This window comes from Vidua chalybeata, chromosome 1 (genome assembly GCF_026979565.1).
Source record: "Vidua chalybeata isolate OUT-0048 chromosome 1, bVidCha1 merged haplotype, whole genome shotgun sequence".
Taxonomy (NCBI): domain Eukaryota; kingdom Metazoa; phylum Chordata; class Aves; order Passeriformes; family Viduidae; genus Vidua; species Vidua chalybeata.
In genome coordinates, this window is record NC_071530.1 from 30,784,202 (window position 1) to 30,798,538 (window position 14,337).

Sequence of the window (14,337 nt, forward strand, 5' to 3'; positions counted from 1 at the left end):
AGGGCTGCTAACTTGAGCCTTGCTGGATTGCTTGGTGCAAATCTTTATTACTGTGCTTAGATACGGAGGATGTTTTGCCGCTCTGACTACAGTTTTACAATCCAGATGTGCTGCACAACATGGTAACACAGAGACACTCAGTCTAGCACCTTGGCTTTCCTAGATATGGATCACCAACACTTGGATATTTACCTTAACAAGAGGGCAAAAGAACGACATAGACAATTATATCTCCCAAGTCTATACCAGGATTCAAAAAATATTGGCATCCTGCAGGATTTAATTATTACCTCTATATACATGCTATGTTTTTTATTCTAAAAGAAACTTATGTGGAATCTTTCCTTTTATGAAAAAATCTGCAATTCTTAATCTGTATATTAATCCTACACTCAGATGTCAGAATCCAGAATGGCAGTCTAGACTTGTCCAGTATTTCATGGTGCATTTTGGTAGCAAGAGCATAAGATTAGCAAAGTCCTGACTGAATATTTTTCTTTGGACTTCACAACCTATATTGTGTTTTGAGAACAGGTATTGCATACACTTAGGAAGATTGGATCCACCATTGCAGGTCAGAGTTTAGGTCTCATTTGTAGAAATCTTCAATACTTAATTGCAGTGAGTGGAGATAGACTGGCATCAAAGTCTGTCATCTTACAGTGTTTATGCTTTTTAGGTATCAAAGAGCAAGAGTAAGAGGTCCTGAGACAGGATCTTAATGCTTTCTAGTTTAATACTTAATTGGTTTCCTATTTTCTTACACATTTCCCACTTCACAGAAGCAGAACAATTGACTACATCTAAAGGAAAGCTCTGTTATAGTTAAAGCTGAATTGCCCCTTTTCATCTCTTATGTTTTAAATGGTACCTGACATCTCTTATCATTAAAAATCAAGGCACAGCATAAAAGTTCCTAAGCTACTATATTTATGTAGGAGTATGGAGAAAGCACAGATTTTCAAGTACCCACATGGGTGTAGGAAGGTGTTTCTGCAATGACAGTATCCTTATTATGTCAGATTGTTATAAACGCTGAAGTGTGCTAAGGTGCTATGATTTTACTGCTCAGAGTATATTTTACTAGGTCTTTAAAATCCAGTGGTGAAAAGTGAGGAATTGCATAATGACAGACATAATTAATATATTTAATGCTTGCAGCCAGATAGAGAGCCTGTCATATCAGAATAGAGCTCATGTGACAGAAATAAGATTTCCATAAACAGCTTGTTTTATGTAACATTTCCACTTCAGTCATAATAAGCTGTCAGAAAGATGGAGGGAAAGAGACCTTGTGAAAAGTGTGCCCTAGATGGAGATCACTTCATGCAACAGTTAATAAAACAGAGATATAAAACTAGGGTCCAACAACAGGAGAGGAAGTGCCCTGGTTGCCTTCTTTCTAATCAGCAGGCTACGGAGAGGTGAAGAGCTGAGCAAGACCACAGCCAGAGTTAATGACTGCTCAGGAGGAGCACCCTTTCAAATAAAGACAGGAAGGAAACATAAAGTTCTAATCACTACCTTTTTAAAATTAAAAGATCCAGTCTTTGTCCATGTAACTTGTGTTTATTTGTACTATGGTGCTGCATCATCATGATGTGCTAATCTAGGCAATTAACTTTACACATGGGACTATTCACACCTACATTTCAGCACATGCTTATATCTTTGCAGCATTAAGTTATTTAACTGCTTGCCATCTCAACTGGCTGGTTTTGAAATGTTTCCTGTATTTGTGATTCCAATAACAAAAATACTATGATGAAAGGAAAAAAAAAAAAAGGGGGAAAAATCATTCAATATGCAGGCAAGTTTTCATTATAACTGTAGAAAGTCAAATACTAAAATCCCATCTCCAAAGTAAAATTAATTGGAGTCATGAGGGCTTTGGATCTTTTAATTTAAACTGTTGGATTCATGAACAAAATACATCAATCTTATTCTTCTTGACTTTGAAGGAAAACTTTTTTCCTCTCTTTTTTTTTTTTTTTTTTTTTTTTTTTTTGTCATTGGAGACTTTAAAAATGGTTAATGACAAAAAAAATTCTAGCCATACAGCAGGATGAAGGGTAATTGGATGACATAGTACTGGCAATGAAGAAGTGGAAATCAGAGCAAAAAGATTCATTTATACTTAATCTCTTTTACATGTCTCTGATGACCAAGAGACCCTAACAAGGTTATAGCCTCTCCATTGGAAATTACCAGCTTTATGTAACACTCCTGAGCATGTATTCATAGCTGAGTACACTCTGTTCAAGTGGTTCAGTTTATTGATTTCCTAATTCCATGAGTCTCTAAAACAATACTGTAAAGATTTTTATTATGAATAAGAACTGGTCCTATAGCATTAAATCAGAACTCAGGCCATTGAATCCAATTCAGCCTAGGAAATTGAGAATAAAATTGAAACTGTACACCATCCTGTGGCTGCTTAGAGAATGAGAAACAAGCTGGTGCAGTCCAAGAGGGGAAATACCACTAAATAGTGGTGTTACTTATATGCAGGTATAAGGTAGCAGTTTTGGACAAATAAACATAGCTTTGAGTGATCTTGGAAGCTGGATTACTTTTTTACCTAATGGATTTATTTTCTAGTCAGTACCAAGCCTTATCAGTTGTGCCATCTTGGAATATTTGACATAGACTGAATGACTTTTACCATGATGTTCTCTGGGAAATCGAAAAATTCAGCTTCAAGGGCAGCTTGCAAATCCTCTTCTCTTCACAAGTACCTTATGCTTTGAACTTACTTTGCAGATTCTATTTCTTTACACTTCTTTGTCACCTGGATCCCTTCAATTCAGTTTGACTGAAGCAAAACCAAGGAAAACCAGTACTCTGACAAGCATCTTTTAAGTGTTTGGTGTGACACTGCCTTGGGTTCTACAAAGACTTGCCAATTGATTTCATTCTAAAACCAGCTGTATCAATTGCATCCTATCTATAGAAATGTGTGCAAAACAGCCTTTAGAGCAGTCTTTTTTTTTTTTTTTAATTTTGGGTTTTTTTTTATTTGTTTGTTTGGTTTTTTTGGGTTTTTTTTGGTTTTTTTTGGTTTTTTGTGCAGAATCAACTCTTAGTAAATTTTACTCCTTAGTTTGTTCATACTCTAAATTAGTATGTGTTAGTGTTCTAAAATGGGAAGAAAACCCCATGTAAAACTTGTAGATAAGGGATTTTGTCTGTTTGAAGTTCAATACAGGGGCAAACTTTCTGCTGAATGAGTAGTTCAGGCCCAGTAAAGCTAGGATCTGTGTCACTGAAGTGACTGTTAAGCTTCTTAGGTCACAACTGTTTTTCTTTGCTCAAGCATTAAGGCATTGCCTTGTAACACACACAAAAGAATCTGATTACATAATCTAAAAGTACTTGGCACATAGTTTCATTCTCACTCTTTGTATAGTTACAGAAAGTTATTCCACAGCTCTATAGTACATCTCATAGCTCCACTCCTGAAGTTATGGATCCATGGAGAGGTGTTAGAGAGGATCAGCATGATCAGCTGGAGAGGATCATCATATAGCAGCTCAGCAAAGAGAAAAACCATTGCCATGGACTGTCTTCTTGTACTGTACTCAATGATTATTAAATCTAGACAGTGAGCATTTTGTTCAGACCATTCTGAAACCTGCCTACAACCACGAAGAAATGGCATTTTTCAGTAATGCACTACCATACTAGTTGTGAGCATACAAAAGTTCCAGATACTGTTTCTAGCTATGTCATGACTATCTCACTGACATCTTCTGAACAGATCTCATTTTCATCTTGTCCTCTGCAACAAGCTGAGTGTTTTCAAGTGACATTCTTGTTGACACTGCTGGCAAGAGTCTTCTCCAATTTACTCTGCAGTTTGGGAATACTGATCCGAAATAGAAAAGAAACATAAATCTTTAATCCAAATAATTTATTCAATGCAACAACTAGGTAAAATCCTGACTTGATTACCTTCTTTTTATTTTATTGTCTCAGTTGGTTAGAGCATGGTGCTAATAACACCAAGGCTGCAGGTTAGATTCCTGTGTGGGCCATTCACTTAAGAGTTGGACTTGTGGGTCCCTTCCAACTCAGACTATTCTGCAATTTTGTGATTAACCTTGGATGTTCAAAACAAAGCAAAAGTGAGATAATATCATTATTGTCTTGCTATATAAACAGAATGTGTAAAACAGTCCCATCAGGATAGTAAATTAATGTGTGCTTTGAATTCCATGACTTACATTGCCTGTCTGCCAGCTTTCAGTCTCTGGCCTTCCTTTTTTGCGGTAAGTTTCGTATTCCAGAGAAGCCCATTAAATCAAGATTTATTTAAACTCTTCTGAGCTAAATGGAGTCAAAATATTTTCTGACAATGAAGACTGTAATAAAGCATTCTTAAACCTAAAAGGCTGTGAAATGATGTCTAACACCTCAGTATGCTGTAGATTTGCCACTGAATTTTAGAATCCTGCAGTACTTTCAAGTAGTAAGCTTAGAAGGTGTCTTAGGAATATCAGCCTTCGTACAGTACAGCAGTCAAATGAGTTCAGAATTTGTCTTATTAAATAACACTTTTCTGAATGAGGGTGAATCTAGCACATGTACAGCTAAATGTGCACTGGATATGCTTTGCTGAATCAGAGGCATTACAGCTTCCATCATGTAGATTCCCAAAGCTCACATTTGCCTAAATGGGAGCACAGCCTGAATGAGGGCTAGAACAGACCTGCACATGTTATGTGCCCTGACAGACAACACAACTCATGAATGAGAGGAATTTGTGCTGCTACAGTGACTAGAAATAATGCCAAATCAGAAAGTAGCACTCAAGAACCTCAGGACCAGTCCACTCAAGACCAGTATCTGCTCCCATTTTTGGCATCCAATACACTGTAGAAAAAGGTAGAGTCCAAGCTCCAGCTGTTGCCTGCTCATACTTTTTGGATGAGTCATGAAAGAGATAACAGCTGGTGGGAACCCTGTTAAGAATCCTAATCTGAAGCCTCAGAAGATAGTTTTTCTTTTGAATAAGGAGTGTGGTTATTTCTTTCCTTCACCAACTCTTTTAATTAGATCACAATTTATCTCCCACTGAGTAATTTTTTTCTAGTGATGAGATACATTGTGTTGAAAAAAGTCCTTGACTATGGGGCATCTGAGTTGTTACTTGAGAAGATTTGAAACAAGGTTTTCTTTTGTGGCATTGTTCTTTGAAAAACAATTGTTAAAATTTTTGTGTCCAAGGTAGATAGAGTAGAGAAAAAAAATCATTAGCAGTCTAAAATCAAAAACAAAGTATTTAGGGACTAAAGTTTAGTTATTCACATTCTTTCAAAGTTAGGCATAAGTAGGAATTAATGGTTAACAAAAAAGAATTTCCTTGAACTGTACTTGCCTCCATCATCCCCTTTTCTCTGCCAAACTGTAATAATAATTTTTATTAAAACCACACTTCATGTAGAAAGTGAAGAAAGAGTCCAAAATAGTAAGCTCAGAGGGCACAGAGTTGAAAGAGTGATTTGTCAACATGCCTGGAATTATGGTTTTTCTTGGACTATACCCAGCAAATTGTTAGTTACTGTAGCACATGATGGAAGATCTGTAGTCTGACCCAATTCTTTGTCTAGTTAATAAAAAACTTACAACTGATTGAAATGTAAGTTGAATTGGGTATCAGTGTGTTATGGCTATTCGCTGGTCAACGTTTACAAGCAATTTTTACAGCTGAAAAAACACATGGTATATTGCTAGACTAAAGTCCTCTTGCCTTCATCCATAAAGCTCAGGTTATTTTTCACCAGTAATATCTGTAGGTTGCTGATAGTTTAGCAGCAGCACACCCAGTCTGGCTGGGGAAGTCCAGTCACATCAGTATCAGGGAATTAGGGGCTTGTGCAGAAATGACCAATGCTAACAGCAGGAAGAAGCCATAGTTACCCTGGCTTGCTCTTTCGCTTGGTAAAATCACATTTGGGCTCTAGAAGAATATATGCTACAAATATAATACAATAAATTAGAATTCTGGCCTTACAGCTCTGAAAAGCAAGCATATCTGAAGCAAACAGCCTTAGAGACATGTTTCTGGGCTGTTGGTTCCCCTTGGTGCATTTGGTTCCCTCATGTTTTGGTCAAATCACACACATACCTGACAATACCAGGTCTCATAGACAAAATCTCCTTTCACCTAAGTACTGACATACTTCATGCCAGGAGAGCTCTGCTTAGTCAGGTAAGTAGTCTGCACATGGTGAGACAAGATACTGTGCTTTGGTTTGCATCTGACTCTTAATGATCTGTACTATCATACTGAGTACAGTATCAGCTAATCAGCTCTCAGACTCCTTCTAATTAAATGTTAAAAACAACAGCATATCAACAAAGCTGTGTTCCTTAGCTAAATTGTTCAATGATTAATTTAGTAGTGTTTTATCCTGGGTAAGCAAGAAAAGAATTTATCTCAGCAAAAAACTGCTGAGGAACATATTAATTGCAATTGTTTCAAGATAAAGTACTGAGGGTACAGGAAGGATTAACAATAATGATCTTAAAATTGCATCCATCTGGCAACAATTACTGTAGTTGAGCAATCAAAAAGATCTCATACCTTCCCAACCAGCAGAACAGTGAGTTCTAGCTAATAGTAAAGACTGATTTTGTAATAATTTCTAACGGTCGTATTACAGTAGTATTTTCACTTATGCTTGGTGCTTTCTAGCTTGCAAAAGTGAGCAAAGAGCTGTTTTGGTTTCTGATTCAAAGCTCATTCTCCAATATGTGTTCCTAATACATTTTTTGGTATTGTCTATTATATATGATAATTACACTAATCTACTTTAAAAATTGCTGATTACTGCATAATAATTTTCAAGGGTTGGTTTATTTGTGTGTGGAGAAAATCAAAACACTTTAAAATAAGACAATGGTAACCTAAGAAATGAGTATTTAATAAAGCTTCACCAATTGTCTCATATCTCTGCAGGAAGGGAGCAGGTTATTGTCATGGGATTGACATTTCCTTTCAGACCTGGACTGTGCTACTGAAAGAAGGTCCACCAGACCTTCAGAAGAGCTTAGGTCATCTCAGCCATCTCTAGAAGACCATTCCCATTTGATTTTTGTACTTCTTGTTCCATTGGGACTGAACGGACTGCCTCTTGTGAAAGCATGATTTCCCTCAGCTTTGTTCCAAACTTTCTCAGTTTAAATATTCATAGACATCACTGATCATGCTTTAGATTATTTTGACTGTTTTAACTACCATAAAAAAATAAGTGGAAACTATTTTTATCATCTACCAACTATTTGAAGATGTTTCCCTTTTAGCACATTCAATATGAGACTTTTCTCCCAAGCATATCAATATTTTTTTACATGTTTGAACTGTATATTTTTCTTAAAAATTGTCTCAATCTAAATGAAATTCCTCTTAATATTTTCTGAAAACAAAATGTTAAATGTATGTACAACTAATAAAAATATCTAGAAGTTATTTTTGATATTAAAGTTAAAAAATAATGTAAATTTTATCACATCTGTAAGATGCCCACATAAAAATGGTGACAGTTCAGAAATAGATGCTTTTATGAAAAAAAATATTTGAAGAAAGAAAGAGAGGCCCCTTCAATATAATAAACAGAACACATGTGTTTCCTCTCGCCATGCTACCTCATCTCCCTCCAATAGCACTCTAGAAATAACAGCATAGATTTCTGCCTGCTACATTATGCTTGGGAATTGGAATGAAAAGATAAAATATTGTTGAAATAAGCATGTTTTATTTGGTTCCTAGCTATTGTGGTCAAATGCAACTCAACATACATTAAAAAGATAAATTTCTGTCATTTACAGACTTAAATAGGCTTCAAATTAATCATGGAGTGTATTATTCTATTTTAAATCTGGTGGAGCTGAACCAGTGAATTATTACCCAAAAATCTACCCTGCAGGAATATACATTAATAAAAACATCCTCACCCATATTTAACACCAGAGTAATTAAGGTTTCTAAATTTACCAATTCCTGCCACACCAGGTACAACTTCTTATTTGTCAGCTATTTCTCAGAGCTATAAGGCCTTGGGGAAAATTGTCACCCCTGGAAGATTTTCCTGTCATTCATAATTTATTTATGGTCCCACACACTGTAGATACAGATTACAAATCAAGATAGGGAATTTGGAGGATATAGGAAAAAAAATCATTTTTTTACAGGCAACGTTCTTTTGATATTATACTTGTTTTATGATTGCTTCAAATTATTTAATGTTCCTTTCTGGTTACTGATTTAGAAGGAAAATTTTCATGGTGAAGAATATGATTGCCCTCAAAGTACTCAAATAATGTAAATATATAAACCACATGATGTTACTTGTTAACAAGGTAAACAAACACTTTACTGAAACCTTCCTTAGCATGCAAACACAGGTAAATTATTTCTATGTGGCCCAATCTATTTAATATTCATTTTTAAAAAAACGCAAATAACAAAACCCCAGAGCATCACAACTTGGAAAGAAACCCCCCAAACCAGAAATCATTCACCAGATTAAAATCTGCAAGGTTAGTGATATACCAAGCAAAATTCATAGTCATATTTAAAGTTATATAAGACAAAAGCCTCATCCAGATATACTTCCTATTCCCTTATATAAATCAGGAATATGCAGCTGAAACTAGTGGGCCATCAGCAGATGTAAAAATGAGAGGAAGTGTTTCTGTGACAAGGTAAGTAATTTCTACACCACATGCTCATGTATGACACCTGTTTCCAGAACAGCATAAGGAGATTTAAGTATATATTAGAGTCAGAATATTTGCTTCCCATTAAGTTTTGAGTCTATTAAATAAGAATCTGCCATTCTCTGAAAATAACATTTCCCATTTGTAAGACAGAAAAAAATCCTTGTGCTTTTCTTTTTGTCTGATTTGATTTAGAACATGCCCTTTCTCAGAGGTTGGTTCTTGTTGTGTATCAGCACTGTGCCTCACTCTAGTGCTGTGTGTTGTCAGGGAAGAAAGCAGTCAGTTGTCACTCCAGGTCTGAATCAGTAGGGTTTGGCTGTCATGCTAGCCTAAGTCACAGCATTGTGTGGTTCTGGACAGACATGGTGATGCTTCAGCCCAGAGCCTGTCAGCAGGAGAGTATCCTCATTAAAAGGAAGGTCCCCAACTGTTTAAGCTTTAAGGTTTCCTTGTGAGATGCTTCACAATACCCACCTGGGCTCTTGAGAACAGACCATGTCCCTGACTTTCCTCTCGTTTCAAGATGATAAAGATCTTCAGCTAACTGGAGAAACGATAAATTAGGTTTTCCTTATTTGGAAATAAATTAGTGCCTTTTGGTTTAAATTTCTTTGCTCTCCATTTACAAAAGTGTGCGAAAACAAACTAATTACAGATTATATTTTATTAATCTTTGCTGCTGGGCAGAGAAAATGTTGCATAGTCCTGAGAATTCGTAACATGTCCATAGGCATACAGTTTTCTTAATTTAAATAAACAAAACAATTAGTACATTTAAAAAAGCACTGGTTATTTCTTGTTTTTCAGTTTCCAAAACAAATGACTATTATTCATTGTACTTTAACTCCAGAACAACATTTTTCAAATTAAACTAATTCAAAGAGATCACAGGAAAATGCCTCCAGATGAAGAAAATATAGCATGATCTATGACACAAGCTATTTTAATAGATGTCACTGGCTTCAACCCTTTGTGTTGCCATACAAGCATAAATCACAATTTGAAATTATTTGAACAGTAATGCAAAAAGAAACAAGAGGAGAAGAAACAATGGCTAAAAATAGGGTCAAATAATTTTAAGAGAACCATTCCTTTGAGAAAATATAAACAGCATAGGAAGTACTTTATTTTGGCAACTTTTAAAATTAAAATAATTTACATATTTGCTTTATTTTCTACTAGTCATTTTGTTTTCCAATTTTTTGTTGATCAATGTGAAATTACTCTCTATATAAGGATAACTATTAACTTGATGTTGCTGCGACAAAAGAAAATATTTTAACTTGACTTTGTTCCAACAGGACAGAAATCAATTTAGAAGCATTTCTTCCCAGAAAAAAAACCATCTTTCAAAAAAGAAGGGGTTTCTTACACCCTCTACAAGTTATCATACTGGTTTTGTTCCACAGCTAGAGAGATTAAGGTTTTGGCCAACTAGTTTGTCTATTCTTCATACAATTTCAAAACTAGTTTTCCACATAAAAAGAAATTGCCTTACTTAAAATCCCAAGTTAGATACAAGACATTTCCTGCTCCACTGGTCAATCTGCAAAAGAGAAAATAGTCAGAACATCACATCTTGTTCCCTACTCATTCTCTCTCATCTTCCATTTCTATCTCCATATCTGGTAAAAGTTTTTCAACAGATTACTGTGGTATTTTAGAAATACCAATGTTGTGATATTGTCTACTGCTCTTTCATTTATGTTCTTTAAAGTCACATATGTTTGAAAAAATACTTTAATTTATTGGTTTCTTCCTTTGTGTGTCTGCAGGAACTAGTGTCAGCTCTCAAAGACTTGATCCTGCTGTCCCTTGAGTAATTCAAAAATGTCTGCCAAGATCTGGTACACTGGAATAGCTGCTGAAGTAAACCCTAATGGAAGATTTTAAAAATTCAATGACAGCAACATTGTGGAGTATATTAATTTTCTACTGTGTGGGAATCCATCCCACCTCTTTCATTTGGCATCTTACCTGGCAGTGTAGATGAAGGTAAATATTTGCTTACTGTTTCACCACCACAAGCTATTGTATCAGTAATACAGAGCTAAAACAGATTTGGAAGAACAATCTGGATTTTTATCTGCCTGTGTATCAGCAGCAAAATTGCCAGCTAAACCCTAATTGTGGATTTTTTATGACAGGTAATAATAGGAGATGCAGAGAAGAGTGCAGCTTGTATTTCATCTACCATGCTGAGCTCAAAGAGCTAGCAGCTTATAAAAAATGTTTTGATTTGTAAGCAAAGCACATTATATTTGGGTGTCCCCAATAAAGAATATACAAGGGACTGTACTGTAGAGTGAAGCTGACCCTGGGAAAGTCAATAGGAATTTTCCCAATGACTTTAGTGAAACCAGGATTTCATTCAATATCTATTTTCTCAGCATTCCGCAGTTTTTCAGGCTTATTAAAAAAAAAAAAAAAAAAAACACAGAAACAAACAAACAGCAACAGCAATAAAAAACCCCAAAATAAAACAAAAACCACAGTACCAAACAATATTTGTAAACAGCACAAGAAGGATTTCTTTGCAGAAATCTATCTCTGTCAAACACTCTCACTTGCAGTGTAGACATCCTGCTCCCACCAACTTTGGCAGGAGCAGGGCATACTCACAATGGGAAGAATTTAACCCCTGAACTTGGTGGTTTAGTGGTTTGGCACACAACCTCCAGATCCTTTAGATCTTGTGGTCTTCCATCTGAGTATGTATTGACTATAATTTAACATTACATCGTCAGCTAATTTCACTCTTGATTGATTTCTGAGCAAATCACAACCTCAAATCAAAATGACACCAATTCCTTTCAATGCGCAACTCCAACTAGAAGTTTTGTGTGACTGCAGATGGTCCCTAAATCAGCTTTGCCATAATGTGACATAGGATGCTGTGTTTTCATTAGTACAATGTAACTTTCCATATAGCCAGTTCTCTGCAGTAACTGGCTCAGTACATCTCTCATTTAAAGTTGTTCCACAGCCAATGACTGAACTTGGAAACACACAGCAGGGTTTTTAAGATGAATCTCAGACACATTCCCTAGACTATGAATCCTTCTCAGGTTAGCAGTTTTAAATATAGTCTGTTTGGGAATGACTTTTGCCCTCACTTCATTGTAGTTGTCAATTATTTAGACAGGCATCTGAAGTTCCTAAGTCTGGTGTCTCTTCTAAAGTCTCATGCCTGGTAGCAGAGAATAGGTCTTTGAGTTCATTCTTTTCTGTTTTGCACCTGCGAAGTTCATGCTTGTAGAAAGTAAGAAGTGATTCTAAAATGTCCCAAAATTGGAATAGAGTCATCTCATCTCAAGAATATGTGTCATGGACAAAAAAAGCTAACAGGCAGTGGAGCTGTGGACCAAGTTCTGCTTTCTGAGCCATAGTACTGATATTCTTATTTTGTGTTTATTCTTTTCATTGGCACAGTAAAGGCGGATTCAATCCTCTAAATCTTAAGCTAGGTATTCCCTCCCTATAATAAATTATTTAGACCAATGCTGTTAATTTTTATTCCATCTTTGTCTAAATATTTTCATTCTATGGAAAAGTGCTTATGAAGAAAAACTTCAGTTAAGTATGTAAAGAATTGGAATCACATGCATTTATCAACATGCCATGTCCTTTTAAAAATATTTTATATAATTCTGCAAAATACAGGAGAAATTTTATTTATTTTGAGGACAAAGTTTTAGGTGGAGAATAACTTGAGCTAAAGCTTCATGGAAAATTAATAAAGTTCCTAATGACATAGTTTCAGTATCAACTACTTAAAGTATGTATTCTTATGGAATTCAGTTTTTAAATTCTTGGTTTTAATAAGCATTTGTAAGGAAGAATCTTTAATAAAGAAGTTTGCCTCTCATAATTTTTGCGAAACCAATTACTCTAAAGTTAGCTACTCTGAAGCTGATTTTCTAAGGAGTTTCCTCTTAGGTTTTTCCCCACTAACCTGTAGAACAGAACAACAAACATGTCTGTCAGCGGCACATACTGATCTGAACCCATACCAAAAGACTGAGCACCATTGCTCCTCCTGATCCTCTGGAGCCCAGGAGTAAGAAACAGAAGGCTGATCCAATTCCCCAGGCAGCACTCATTGCAATCTGTTCTGCCCTAACTGCACCAACTCAGTGGATCCTCAAGGCTTGAGTGAACGTTTGATTGTGGTCCTAAAGAGCTAACACTGTTAATTATTGCAGCTGCTAATAATTTTTGATCTCTCAGCTTCTTGGAAAAATGGGTCCTGCATTTACTTTTGTGCTGCAACTCATTTTGGCTAATGGAATGTGCTTTGTGTCTGCAGAGCATTAGTGGATACCTGCTCATAGATTGGCATAGAGCAATCTGATAGCATAACTGATACAACATTTGTATAACTATGCATCTACTCACCCTAATGACAGTGGATATACCAGTTTTTCCTGTCAGTAACAGGCTTCAATCTCCACCAACAGCTTTGCATTGAACTTCATAACCTTCAGATCAATTGCAGATTGAACATAGCTGTAGGTTGTTTTAATACTAGAGGGGAAAAAAGGGGAACAAAGGCCACCTCACCACTGGTGCCAGCCAGGCTAATCAGGGCTGTCTGGCAGTCAGGCCAGCTCTTGATCTCTGCAGAGTACGTTGTGTCTCCAGTTCCATTAACACTCAACTCCTGCTTGTGCTCAGGTCCTCATGGACTACAGGACCACTGCTGAAGAGCAATCGCCTACATGAGGCTTTGTTTAAGACCAAATGAGCTGAGACTCATGTTCTGGCAGTCTGTACCCTGTGGTTCAACTTTATTCTTGAGAAGAACATTGGTCTCGTAAGAGATGCCATGCCCTTTTTACAAGCATGAATTGGTTTCCAAAAGCATGGCTTCACAGAACCTGATGCTCTGCAATTATATTGCTAAATGACGTGTTTGGATGGGGATCCTAAGTACTGACCTCTGCGGGAGGAAGTCAGGGACTGCCCTGGTCCAGACACAGCCAGTTCCAGCCACCTAAATGGACCCATGGCAAAAGACAACTCAGTCCAACAGTGGAGTTGATGTTGCCTCTGAACTAATCAGAGAAGTTTGCAGTGATGCAGTGAAATCATATTTCAGAAATTACAGAAAGGCCAGAGGAGCGGGAGGTGCTTTGTGCGGGAGCAGGAACACGCCCAAGGCAACTGAAGCCCATGGACAAGCCTGGACCAGAGCAGATGTGCCCATGGCAGCCCTTGGTATTTAAATGTTTATAATTTTTGTTTCCCAGTATGTGAAAGGTAATTACATATTGTAAATTAAGTTAAATTCCCCAAGCCAAGTCTGCTTTGTTTATGATTGTAACTGCTGAGTGTTTTTTTCTTTAATCACAATCTTTCTTTTGTTGTTCCTGTTTTCTCCCCAGTTTTGCTGGAAGGTGGGGGGGGAGTGAGTGAGTGAGTGGCTCTTTGTGCTTGGCTGCTACTCAAGGCCAACCCACCATGTAATGCTCTTTTTTTTCTAAGGATTATTTTTTTTTCCAGGCAATTTTTTTGCATTTCTTGTATATTTCAACTCCTTTCAAAGTGCAAGAAAGTAGATTTGACAGTAATTCATGATGGAACGAGGGAAAGAGTAGATAGTTTGTT